Source organism: Tauraco erythrolophus, chromosome 2 (genome assembly GCF_009769465.1).
Source record: "Tauraco erythrolophus isolate bTauEry1 chromosome 2, bTauEry1.pri, whole genome shotgun sequence".
In the NCBI taxonomy this organism is placed as follows: Eukaryota; Metazoa; Chordata; class Aves; order Musophagiformes; family Musophagidae; genus Tauraco; species Tauraco erythrolophus.
Window position 1 is genome coordinate 9,316,015 of NC_141466.1, and position 14,411 is coordinate 9,330,425.

General features: G+C 42.8%; 1 protein-coding gene across 1 annotated transcript in view; it reads right to left on the reverse strand.

Annotated features, from left to right (window-relative positions):
- TMEM200A (transmembrane protein 200A) overlaps nt 1–11,168 on the reverse strand; it is a 56,487-nt gene extending 45,319 nt beyond the window's left edge. Inside the window, exon 1 of the mRNA XM_086632081.1 lies at nt 11,083–11,168. The gene's annotated coding sequence lies outside the window, so the exon portion shown is untranslated. The remainder of the gene's footprint in view (nt 1–11,082) is intronic.
- Nucleotides 11,169–14,411: the final 3,243 nt, after the last annotated feature.

Here is a 14,411-nt window from a genome sequence, read left to right on the forward strand (position 1 = left end):
CGTTCAAGGCCAGGTTGGACAAGGCCCTGAGCAACCTGATCTAGTTGGAGATATCCCTGTTCCTTGCAGGGGGGATGGACTAGATGACCTTTGAAGGTCCCTTCCAGCCCTAACCATTCTATGATTCTATGCCTATGCTTCTATAGCAAGACCATTAAGATTTGAATACATTATTTCTAGATATTGTTGTATAAGGTTTAGGTGTACAACTCTGCATCTAAACCAGCTCACAAACGCACCACTAATTTAATACTGATGTTGCAATTACATTAATGGTACAAACTGTCCAGCACAGGAATGCAACAGTTTTTACACTGCTTAAGCAACCGGCTGTTCTTACCCCGTTTCATACAACAAGACGCTTTAAGCCTACCGAACCACAAACACCAATATCCACAGCAAGCCCAAATTGGCCCCGACAGCTGCTGAAACTCTGACCTAGGGCAGAGCCGATGAAGGTCTCAGCCCAGTTCAGTCCCCAGTGACGCTGTGTCAATGGAAGTGTGCACACTCAGTTACTTCTTTTCACATATGAACCCAAGAGGAAGGGTTTTTTCTGAATCAATGAACACTACTGAAAAGATGAAAGAACTTAAAAGGTTTTCCCCAAAATGCAGCTCATGGCTATCAGAGCGTATTGTGAGAGGAGCCTTATTAGGCACGGAGCTCTTACTCAGCCTTACGTCATAATGAAGCAGCAGGTAAGGGGCAGAAATTTACAGTTTCCCATCCCAGCAGACAGGATTGCAGAACTGGAAGAAAATAAAATCTCAGCACATTTATATAACCTTTTCTACATCTCCAAGCTTATTGCTCAAGCACACTGGGACATAAAGGTTACTGAGATTTTACTGCTATTTTTGAAGAGAGGGATGTGAGCTTCCATGAATGGCCAGCTTTTTGCAGAAGGAACATCTGCCTGAGATTTACTGGCCTCAAAGTCATTTGTACCTGTGTTAAGGCATTTCTAAAAGTTCTCTGAAAAGTATTTATCCTGGCCTGGAAGGGACATCTTGCCCATTATATTTCCATTAACAGTTTAAATATCCCTAATATGAAAACTGAACGTCTATTCCATATCTTGATTAACTTAATTAACCTACGATATGCTTTCCTAATATTCTATTATAATAAAAGACATTACATGGAAAAAATTATCTCCTACTTCCAAAGTTCATTCTACTTAGGCATGTTAGAGATATCATTTAGAAATTTAGAAGACAGGCATTTCCAGCCCATAAAAGCATATGTTTAGGGATATTAAAACAACAATAAAAATGCCACCTTAACATGGCTTAGATAAACTAGAAAGTCTTCCTTGCAGAAAACACATTCTGGAAGGCTTTAGGGGTTTCCAGGATGGCATCTTATTAGCTGAAATGGATTGTCATGACTTTGAACTAAAACCCTTGTAGTTCCTGAGAAGTGTTTTGACTTGCTTGTGTAACAAAGGTATGAGTCACAGAAAACATCTTTGACATTTCTGGGCCATGTAAGAGCCAGCACTAGGTCCATGACTAGCTAACATACTGAATGAAATCCTAACGTTGTTGAAATACACAGGAATTCTGCCTTCAATTTCACGTGGTCAGGATCTCATCACACTACCAGAGCAACAGTAAGCAAACAAGATCTCTTGACAACACTCGAGATCACAGCAGGAAAATAATTTTTTACTTGTATCACATCCAATTCTCAGTCTATAAGATCTAACCCTCTACCTGTTTTGTGACAGATAGTAAAACTTCCATTAAAATCAAGGATTTATATTGATGTAAAGTATCAGCAATGATAGCAGAAAAATCCAAATTCTTGTCTTTGCTGACCTGTGTAATTTATACAACTCTAGAAATGAACTTTGCAGGAGTCATTCAGTGGTCCGGCATGGAGTTCCTGGCTGTGTGCACCCTAGATATAAGCAAATCTAAATACCATCTGCTTTCTGAAGCATTTTCTTCTCTGATGTAGGATAAAAGCAAAAAGGGGGAAGCGAAGCAAAGGAGGAGAGGATGGACCTCCTACAACATAAATAAAGAGAGCAGAGCATTGCAGACACATAAAAAACCTGAAGGATTTACTTCTCTACTTGAGAAGAATGGAATAAGTCAGCTGTTATCAAACCTTTCACATAATATATCCACAAGATTCTTACATGTTATAATACGCTCTGGTATTTTCTCTGTATCTATGATGTGAATTCAAGCCACCCCTGTGCTGTATAAAGTAGGGCTACAGTATTAAGGTGCTTCTACACCTATAAGCTTCCAGGTAGTGGATTTGCCACACATGCTTTTTTTTTTCCTCAAGAAGAGGGGAAATAGTTCCCCAAATTCCCCACTCACCTCCCGAGATTACATACACACACACACGGAAAAGACAGGTTTTCTTGAGAAAAACAGACATTACTGTCAGATTAGCCAGAAATGCCATAGGAGATTCAGATAAACATTCAAATAATGCAACACTAGCTTGGCTACATAGTCATGATTTTTTCATGCTTCTTGTTCATGAACTATCCAGGCAGAATGGAGAGAGTTGCTGTACTATAAATACGCAGAGTGTGTCACAGTAAAAAAAAACAAAATTCATACTGAACAAAATTCATACTGAGAATGAGCAATAAAAAAGTTTGACAATAAAGTATCCTGAAAACTAAAACACAAGCCAAATATAAAATGATTAACGCAAGCAATTCATCAGCTTCGATTTTATCATTCTCCTAAAGCCATGACATGAAGTCATATAATTTTTTTTTTTTTTTATGAAACCCAGGATGGTTTCTCTGGCTGTTTTTCAGATCTCTGCTGTGGCTCATATTTTCTGTTTTTACAGTTTGATCATTATGACTTATGTCATTATGACATTATGTTCTTCTGAAAAATCTGTGTAAAGCAAGTTATACTCAGCAACAGTCATCCTCTAGCTTTTGCACACAATGAGCTTGTTTAATCACAGCCACATGGTTTTACATGTCATGTATGTGAAAGTGATTGAAAATGCTTTTTAAACTATTTCAATTGTTTTGACTAAAACTCAAATTCTGTTTTTTTTTCAGAAAAAAACCTCACTGCATCTAAAATAGTAAGAAATGTATAAAGTAGGATCTGTAGACATTTCCTGTCTCATTCATCTCATTGATGTTTGTCTGAGAAGATAATTTCCTATCAAGATGCGATCTTAGGCACAGGAACTGTAGAAATCTGCCCAGCACCTTAACGTCAAGGTCCATGTGATTAACATGCTCAGTCTCAGCTTTTGAAAACAAACTGCCTCAAGATCTTCAAGAAAAATCTTGAAAACTTGAACTTAGTGCTCATCTCAGCAACCTCTATGAATACCCCTTCTTCCTCTGTCTGCCTTCCATGTTGTGAACCGCCAGGCTGGAACATACTCCCAGGACATGCTATCCACAGCACATCACCAAGAACATCACTGTCTAAAAGGCAGACAGAAGCAGTACAAACATTCGTGTGACCACGCTAAGGGCAATCTTTCCATGCAATGCAGTTGTTCCTAGAGAAGCTTTTAAGTTGAATGTTTGCAAAGAGTTCAAAATCCACAAACTTCTGGCGGAAGGCCCATTTACTGCTGTATGTCAAAGACTCTGCTATCACTGCTGAAGACCTGAGTGTCACCCCTACCATGTCTTCTTTGACTTGCTAACCATGGCAAATGCCCACACCTTGCCTCATCGTTCCTTGTGGATTTACTGAAAGACGAGAAGGAAAATAGTGTTGGGATATTGATGTCACCTATACTTCTAGTCACACTACACGATTAGAACCACTTCTTATACTTCCAGTTATTCAGGTAAGAGTCTCCCTCTAAGACACTACTCAGAAAAACAATCTTGCTCCTACAGAATATTTGGTGCCTGTGGTTGCTGCTATACTACTGACCCATCTTCCTCTCTATCTACATTTGGCCTCGTAATATCATTATATTCAGTCCTGCAGTTGTCAAGAGTGAACTGTGTTTGTCTACAATTTTTTAATAAAGTGTAGTAGACTGTTAGGGTTTCTGTGGGTTTTCTATAGAGCACAGAGCTATCAAACATGTGCAACTCAATCAAATGCAGGCAGTTAGGCACAACACATCAACAAGATCACTACTATAAAGCAACAGAAGAATCCACACAATAAATACCCAGACCTCCAAGCACCAGGTCTAACCTAAGAAGCCCCAAGCCCCTAAGTACTAGAAGAATTTCAGCCACATGCTCATGAAAATATAGGTACTGCCAGCCACAGTCTCACTGATGAAGGGCAAAATCCTCAACTAATTCCAGAGCAAACAACTCATCAGAAGAATCTTCCTATCTCAATTTCCATAACATCAGCACCGTCTCCAAGGGCCATCTCTGTTCCAGACTGGTTTAACCAGCCTGCCTCTCTCTCCCCATCTGACTTCATAGCATGCTGCAGTGCACCATACTTTTTTTTCTTTTTCCTTCCCATTTTCCCCAGTAGGTGCTTCCTCAATGGTAAAGTTAGAATAGCTAAATTGGGAATGAAAGCTTGGAACTGAATGCTGAAGTCCATCTCTTCAGCCACAAGGTTTAACAAAAGCATATTTAACCTGAGGGTGATGCTGATATTGGCTTCTCAATGAGTATTAAGTAATGTGTTAGACCTGTTTCCAAAGCACTCAATATTCTGGGCTGAAAATTACCTCCTAAGCTCAAACCTGAAAACCACAGATGACAAGTCTTACTCAAAATGAAACCATGTCTAGTAATAACTAGAATATTCTGTACAAGAGATTAAGAGTTTTTCCTGGGACTAGATCTAAAGTCTGGAAGGAAGGACTGGAGAAACTAAGAACACCACAGACCATTTTCTGTTCCAGGTCCTCCCTTTGGACTTTGTCTTCCCCAACACACGGTAAATACCTAGTAACATGCACACTGACAGAAACAGTCGTAAAAGCAAGGATTAAGTATTCTCAAAAATCTTTGGAGACAGTAGGAAAAACAATGAACTTCACATGACAGGCTAGGCAGAGAATGGATTGAGAGCAGCCCTTCCAACCCTAATCATTCTATGATTCTATGTCGTGAAGTCATGTCACAACGCACAATAACGCATTTGTATGCTATGAAGGCAGTACAAGAATACATTAGTAAAATTAACTAGAAAATGTTAACAGAAACCTATACTACTTCATCTGGGCACAGCCTCTCATAGTCCAATTCTGACTCTGTGATAAGCTTACCTCTTTTACAGGAATTATATAATGCATACCATGCCAGCTAGTCATAATCTCCAAATTCCACTGCAAAAAAAAAAAAAAGCAACTGAATGAAAAAACTACAACATTAAGGACTAAAGAAAGAACACCGTCTGAGCTATATAAGCTATTTCCTATTCCCGTTTCAACTCTACAGCCAACAGGACAACACAAAATTACAAACCAGAGTTCTGCAAAACACAACGTTGTTTGTCTCTAACCAGTAAATGCTTCTGTGTGTAATTTTGTTGGTATGCACATTGTTTGCAAGCTTGGTTTGGAAAACAGTGACTTGTGTCTTTCTAATATAACATAGCCTATTGACTATGTTCCAGCAACATATGTAAGACCTTGTAGATATTCCACCACAGGCACCAGTTAATGAGGCCATGTCCTAGGAGAATACAATTGAATTAGAAAAAGAATGGCAATCAACTCAGAATAGGCGTCTGCAAAGTAACTTGAAATGAAATGAAATTTCTTCCTAGCAAAGAGCAAAGCAAGTACTTTGTAGGGGTCATAAGAAGGTTTGGGGAAAGCACATTGGCACTGAATTAATGCTAAGTGATTCTACTGCTCTAAAATCTATTAACTGTATTAATAGCCAAGCCATTACTTCCCAAGAAGAGTCTGCTAGGCCTCTGGACGTTTATTGCTAATATTTGCTAGCCATTTTTGTACCAGGCTGTTATTACCAGGCTAATAATTGTGACATTTATGAACTGTCAGCTAGAAAATTGTTTCGTGTGCAAGTCTGTGCTTGTTTGGTAAGTTTCCTGCAATCCATTTGGAAGTACAATGTCCCAGTGCGTTCCACCAATTCCACATATTTTATGTATCTAAACATAATGTTCCAAATTCCAGTTTCCTTAATACTGAAGTTACTACTGTAATAACAAGCTGACATCAGATTTCTTCTAATTAGAGAAGACAATGGCCTCCAAATATAATTTTTAATATCTTACTTGTATTTCAAATCTATTATGTGTATTAGGATTGTTGTAACAAGATTGTCTGGGCCGAGATGGAAAAAGATTTTAACAAGTCATGGATCCAGTGCCCAGGACCAGCTGCTGTGCTCAGGCACAGGCCCAGGCAGTGGGACTCCACTGTGTCTCCTTCATATTACCAGCAGGATGCTGGGAGCATTTGTGGCCAAGGTCAGCTAGCACCCACTCATGCATTGAGCTAGTTCAGTCCAGAAGCTCCCTCTGACCAGGCAGTCTGGATGTCTCAAAGACAGTTTAACACCTGCACAAAGCCAGACCACTCCGGCTGGCCTCACGGCCAGAGAGCCGCCCTTTGCCCCACAAGTTTCCTAACACAGACATAGCAAAAACATCAGAAAGAAAAACCTGTGTGAGTAGCCATCATTTTGAAGGAAGTCCCCATTGTGCTTATTGTTCCCAGTAGTCTTCAGTGACACAATGACAAATTACATGGATCTGCATGGTGGTAACCTTTGGGTTCAGTGTATGAGTCTGTTTGCCAACGGAAACAACAGTTCACCCAACTTGCAAATACTTGAAAACGCAGCATCTAGCTTTGCAAGCAAGTTGTACTCCATAGCTCCCTCTCCTTCAGATGCCTGTTGGAACTGATTTGCTTCTGTAAGCAGTATTTAACTGCAGAGCATAGTACTTTGATATACAACAAAGATAAATCACTTTAAATGCATCTTAGGTAGACAAGAATTAATCTCCATTTTCCAGAGTCAAAAAGCAGGAATGCTTCAAAAAAGAAACACCACCATATCTTTCAGTCTTTCTATTCTATTCACTGTTTATTTCCATTTTTAACACTGAATGAAGCATCACTCATCTTTAAAAATGCAACTTCCTATATCTCATTCTTTTTCTGCCTTTGTCTTCTTTTTATCTTCATTATCTCTTTTGTCATTTGCTCTTTTTTCCACCTTCCCTTCTCCCTTGCTTTCTTCCTTGCACTTTTTTGTCTATTATCTGTCATTTAACCACTCCTTCCTACAGAAATATAGTCACACCTCAGGTGAAACAAGTCAACTGTTAAATATACAGTAATTTATAGCAAGAAGCACACATCTGCCAACTCTCATATACTGCATCAGTTTTATTTAGCTGACCTCCAACAACCCTTCTGTGACATCCATGTCTCCAGAACATCATAGTTCCACGGTGCATCATTTTTTTTGTGTCCAGCAGGCTGCCTCGTACCTTATACACCAAGTATGCCTAGCACAAGATCATGCAAAAGAAGCTGTAGCAGCTGTGTACACCTTGCATGCCCCAAGGAACACTTCCTTAGGAAAGCTTGTTGGCTGCAGCAAAATGCTGCCCCAAGACACAGTGGTGCTCTCATCCCTTTTCATGAAGGAATATGTTAACTATACATCTCATTATAATGTCAATACATGCCAAATTTCCTATCTGAGCAAGAGAAATAGTGTCTGTACATAAACCCATGCAGAGAGAGGAACATCCTAAAACCACAGGTAATGGGATCAAAACAACTGCTAGGCTAGAGCATGCTTTCTTGACAATCCTGCCAACACATATGAAGAAGGGCAAGCACTACCAATACAATATAATTCTTGATTATGAGTTTTCCACTACACAGGAAAACCGTGTAATATCCTAACCACTCCAAGAGCTATTAATTCATCTATAGTTTCTCACACACCGAGTCCTAATAAATCATAAGCAGAAGCTTTTCAGTAACAGCAAACAAAAATTGAGTAACTACAACTATTTTTAATTACAATATACCTTTCCATATATTTCCTCTGTATTTTAGTATGTGATATGCCTTCGTTACTTTGAATTACACAAAGGAGAGGGAAAACTCCAGTGCTCTGAGCTGCAATTTTACACATGCAAATAGGTGGATGGACGAATTATGGTATAAGTAATGGCACATTTTTTAATTTAATACATAGCAAAACTTAAGTGATAAAATTAATTAGATACAAACTTGTTCTTCCACAATAGGTAACTGATTACAGATAATCAGAGCCACTTATTGAGACATATTCAGATGGAGAATGTAAAAAAAATCATTTCTATTACTATTACCACTATCACATCAAATTCAATAAAGCGAAGTTTTTTAAATGCCTCCTAATTAATCTGCCTTGATGGTGGTTTAAATTGACAAAAATTTAAATTACTTCCAGAATTCCCTCCTTTATTGGAAGAAACTAGTGTGACTATCATTGGAAAGCTCTAAAAAAAAACCACACACTTGCTGTGATTTCATATCCCCATTCTGAGCTTACGCTACAGATTCCAGCATAGGTCACAGGCAAAGCACAAACCTCTACTACTTCGAGTTAAAGAATTAAGTGCCACTAACCAACTGCCAGGACTCAGGCTATTAGTGCCCAACTGTATAAACACTTTGTTGAAAATGTCCTTCTCATTTTACATCAAGTGAATAACGAAAATATGCACTTTCAACAGGCTCAAATTTTAGCACTTTTTATTGATGGGGTTTAAAACCATAGCACTGGGATTATTGGTCCAACTGTTCTTGTGAATCAGCAAAGACGAAAAAAATTCATACAAAAAGATTTTTCCCTTCTTCTCTAGTCTTTGTCTTTAAACTAGCTGCTATAGTAAGTAATCTACACTATTTTACATCTCTCATGATTTTAAAAATCTGTTTGGTCAATGCGCATATCTGAAGTGTATTTTGTTGAAGCAACAAAATCCAAAATCCTAGTTTCTCTCATGCAGTAAGAGTTTCATCATTTAGCTCAGTAGGGTAGAATTAAAAAACAATGTAGACAAATATGTCCTTTGTTTCTACTTATTTTAATTGGAGGAAAATGGTCCCACTTCCAACAAAAGGAACAATTGACTAAAATTCCAGGAGGATATAAATAATAACGAGAAGTTGATATAAATGGACACAAGAGAGTGAAGTGACAACTGTCTTACAGTCCTCATAAGACTTTTTACACAAGAGGGTGGTTTATTGCTTTATTTTCCACAATTCTGTTTTGGTACTACCTTTCCTGAAATCTCTGCTACATCGTTACAGCTCATTCCTAATGTTCCTCAGATGCCTTGTTTTGGTTAAGTCACCCTGCACCTCCCTGTCACTCTTTTTTGGTACTGAAACATGGAGAAAACAAACAATAACCTTGTCCAACATGAAACACAGAAGAACAGAGGTGAAAACTAAGGAAAAACATCCTTCTTTCTCAGGTCTTCCAGCCATTGAATTATTTTCCAAAAACCACCAAATGCTCTTTGTGATATTTCTGTCACTAAAAGACCAAAATAAGAATACTGAGTGATATAAACACGTTCTGCTGATATAAACAATGTTTCAAGTAGCTCTGTGCTACAGGATATCCATCTCATTTGCCTACTGTGCAAAAAAAATATGATTTTTTTTCAGAAAAGGCACTCAGGCAAAATTACGATGTTTAGGTACCAGTATGGAAGTCCAGAACAGTGCTTATTCTTACAAACTTCAAAAAAGGTTGACACCAAGTAGCTAGTAAAACTAGCTGGTAGGATAACAGCTGTGGAAAACATCCATTCATTAGGTTAATTCTGATGACTTATGTCGGCATCTCACCTTTCCATGCAACCTAATTACCCAGCGATTGTGGGTGATGTGTCACTCAGTAAAGACAACTAGAAACTTTTCCTTACAGAATTTTTATGTTAAAACTAAAGCACTAACTCAAGCCCTGTCTGCAATTTCTTTTTATTTCTACTGTTTCAAAATATGCATCAAACTTCTTAGAGAAGATTTCTAATCCTCAAACTATTGATTAGTATCTTTGAGTAAAAGGCAGTGACCAGTTAGCAGCACAGGAAGCAATACAAAGATTCTGATGGTAAATGGGCATTGAGAAGGGACCTCCCTAAATCCTCCTAGTAAGATCATATTTGAGATGTCTTCCCACATCAATCACACCACAGCATCAGCAATCTTAACGACAAGGTTTTCAGAGAATAGATTCAAGTCTACTTAAAGGCTTTGATGTAGAACTGTAGCACAAACATTGTCTCCTAGGATATCATACCTGGCTTTCAGCTGCCTTTCTGGAAGTGTTCAGGTTCTCCTTAGACACATTCCCCTTTGTATATCTAAACCGGCACAAGATGTCCATGTTTTCACAAATTAATCCTACTTTTAGTCTCTAGTCTTGCACACTAGGAAATTATTCAGTTTCCCCTTTGTTCCAGTATCACGAGATCAAACACATGTAGACTACAGGTAATTGATCTGTTTATAAAACTTAATGGCACCAAATCAAATGGAGGCATCATCATTAGAAAGGATATCAAGTTCATCTTATTTCCACTACATTCTCTACCACTATCATAGAGAAGACTGTACGGAAACAAAAAAACAAACCACACCAATGAGAAACTACTCATGACAGAAACTTTTATGTTTCATATTTTTTATATCATAACTTTGCCTGGTTTGAGTAATTTTAGTGGGAGTTCTCACTGATTTTCAGCATTTCAGATTTTTGGCTCCTAAAAATGTACTGAACAAGAGACAAGGAGCAGCAGTCTCCTCCAGCTGTTCCATACATGTACTTTACTCCTTAACCAATTTTCACTTTCCCCTTTCACCTCCAGAGAGGTACAGTCCATCAAGAATATACAACCTGGGAGATGTGGCTGATGTGAGCACCTGTGTGTGGCCCTGGTTATTTCCTGTCATATGAGCAGCATTCAAGGAAACGGAAGCAGAACATGTTGAAAGAGGGCTTAGTCCAGGAAAAGGTCCAGCAATGCAGTTACACCACTGAACAGTTCCATTGGAGTTACTGGACCTATTGCTACATGCAATGAACTCGCACTATAGATGATAATTAGGTATGGAGGTTGGAACTACACCAGCTTGAGGGTCAGCACACTTTTCAGTGCTTTGTCAGAGCAGGACTTGCTTAGTCCATACTTCACAAGATTGAATTCAGACAGTCCACCTTTTATAATCTGATTACAGAGCTTCCATGAAAATGAAGCTCTGTTTCAATTCCAGCGAGGTTGTATTGGGCAAAACCATTTCTATACATGGAATAAAATAATTCTAGTATGCTGAACTCTCACATCAGGACTCCTTTTCCAACTTTCATTTGGATCATTGTTACAATCCAACAGAGGAGCAACAAATAAAATACGTTTCTATGCCAACAAAATATAAATTATATATTATTTTATTTTCAAAATTACATTTAACTACCACGTATCTTTTTCCATAAGGGTGTTTTTCTGTGCTCTGAACAAAAATCTAATTGTAACTCATGCTTCAAATTACTAAAAATTGTCTTATAATTGTCTTCTAACAAGTATTTTGCTAGAAGTACATTTACTGGCAACACGAGAAGTACGTTAAAATGTTCCAAACTTGAAAGACTCTTTCACTTCATTATCAAGTAATTTAAATTACATTCAATGGAAATATAATTTTCTGTTTTAAATGGGCTTTTTTCCCCACCACTTCCTACAAAGCAGCACAGAAACAACTACAGGAAAAAAATCCACTGTTTCTTTCTATCTGGACAATTACTTGGTTTCCATCACAGAGTGGAAGCATCATCTCCTAATAGAAAAATGATTTAATAGTTGCTAGAGCATTAGTCTAGAACCAGGGCAAGCCAGAGAAGACAAGACCTTTGCTGACAGAGTTTTGTTGAACAATATAATCCTCATGTCCTAAAAGCATTATGAAGTGCGAGTCCTCTACATTGCTACAGGTTATTTTGTAGTTCCAGTTACACAGAACGCTACACTACAGGAATACTTTTGCCTTTAAACGGTAAAATCCGTTTTATTCTTCATAGCCATAAAATAGACTAGCAGTGCTTAATGACAATTAATCTTAAGTGTCAAGTAGACACCGCTGTTGCAATTCCGGATCTGCAGAACAGCTGCACATGCACTGAATCCAAGCGCAAGCACCAACAATGGTTACGTTCACAAGATGAGGAGTATCCAGCGCGCACCCAAGCTGCTTGCAGTACTTTTGTTTCAAAGCGTCTACCTCACCAGTGAGCTTACTGTCCACACGATGAGCGATTTATTTATCAGCGAGTTATGTTTGCACGCAAGGGAACAGGGCAACCCCCCTGTCGCTCCCATCTGCCTCTCATCCTTCCAGATAACCAGCGCACCACCATTTTCCCCTCAAACAAAGGTTAAGGAAAAACCCAACTTCTGCGAAAATAAAGGCAAAAGACAAACTTGCCGGGGGCGGGAGCGGCTTCGCCCCGCAGCCCCCGGGGCAGCCGCTAGGAAGGACACGGCTGCCGACCGGAGGGGCAGGCGCTGGCAGCACGTAAAGTCTTTCGGACCGGGGAGCAGACAAAAGAGGGTGTGTAGCAGCTGCACGGAGCGCGGCAGCCGCCCGCACGCCAGCCCGCTCCGCTCGGGAAGCGGAAAGTCCATTTCTGGCAGGGAAAAACCCACCTACCCCTCCTCGCTCCCACGCTGCCCCTCGCCGCCGAGGGCAAGGGCGCGCCTCCCCGTTCCTCCCGCCGCCAGGAACGGCCACGGCCCGGCCGCCCCCGGGGAGGGGAAACGGCTGCGGGAAGGTTGAAGTTTGGGGGCGAGGGGGAGACCCCCGCCACACGCACACACACCCCCGCCCCGCCGCTTACCTGCCGGGAGGTGCGAGCTGTCCTCCGCCCTCACGGCGCAGCGAGCTGCGGGGCTGCGCGGCGCCCGGAGGACATGGGGCTTCTCCGGTGAGGCGGCGGCTGGCTCAGGGAGCGCCGAGGCGGAGGCTCCCCTCGCCCTTCCCCGGCACCGTCCTCGGCGAGACGCGGGCGGGGGGAGGCATGGCGAGCAGGCAGGGAGCGGGACCGGGGCGGTCACTGCCGGCCGGAGGAGGACGCCCGCCGAGCGGGGGCTGCGAGCCCCCCCGTCGCTGCCGCCGCACGGACAGCCGGAGGCGGCCGCCCCCTGCTCGCCCCGCGGCGACGGGCGGGTGCCATAGCAGCAGGCTCCGCGGGGCGCCGGGAGCTGCGGAGGGGGAACGGCCGTCAGGCGGCCGCTGAGGGGGGGCGTGGGCGGCTCTGCGGCGCAAAACTTTCCCGGTTCCTCAGCGAGGTGCCCGGGCGCCGCTCGCCCCTGGCGGGACACCCTCCCTCACGGCCGCGCCACCGGCCCGCCCGCTCCCCTCAGTGCCGCCGGTCGGCAAAGTTTCACTCCGAAACCTCCCGGCTGCGGCTCCATCTCCATGGAAACGACCCCCCCATTTCCCGCCGCTCCCCACGGGACACGGCCGAGAGGAGGCGGAGGGCAGGAGTCGGGGCGGCCCCTCACCTGCGGGGCAGCTACGGAAGCGGCAGCCGGAGCCCCGCAGAGGCGGCCGGAACGAGCCCGGCGGCTCCAAGCAGGCGTCCCGCGGCGGGACAGGACAGCGGCCGGGGCAAGGAGCAGGCGGAGCCGCAGGACGGGGGCGCGGCTCCTTCCCTACCTCCCGCCTGCCGGGGAAGTGTCCCCTCTCCCCGGGGGAAGAGCGCGGAGAACCACCGCCTTCCCCGCGCCGCTCTGCCGCTGGCCCCGCCGGAGCGGCGGATTTGTAGGGCGCCCGGTTCCGCCCCGGCGGGCTGAGGGGCCGCGGCCGCGAGGGAGGAGTCAGCGGCGGGGGCGGCCGGGGGGAGCCGGCGGGGGCGGGCAGCGCGGGGCGCGCCGGGGGCGGGGGCGGGGGCGCGGCGGGGGCTTCGCGACCGAGGAGCCGCCGTTCCCCGCGGGGCAGGGGCGGCGGGGGCCATCCGCTCCCGTGTGAGAGCCGGATGGGAACTGTGGGAGCGCGGAGTCATTCACCGAAATGTGGGAGTTTTTACCTCAGAGCCAATTACGCTTTTATGATTAAGCTCTTTTGGGTTTGGGTTTTTTTTTTTATTATTTTTGGGTGTTTTTTTGTGACCGCCCGCCCACGCCTCGTGTCCAGCCAGGGACGGCAGAATTGAGCTACCTGGTGCTCGCACCTTCCCGTCGGGCGAGGTAATCAAGCAGATGGGCTTGGGAGAGAGGGAGACTCCAGCCTGCATGGGAGCTTGAATGTATCTTTTTGGGGAAAAAAATCTGCACTTGTTTTGAGTTGGTAGCTGATTTTATTTCATTGTCAAAAACTGATGGTACTTCAACGTTGCTAATGTCTTTTTTGTGACTTACCATGAATCTACCTAATGCATCTCCCAAAAAGACAGAAAAATGCTGAAA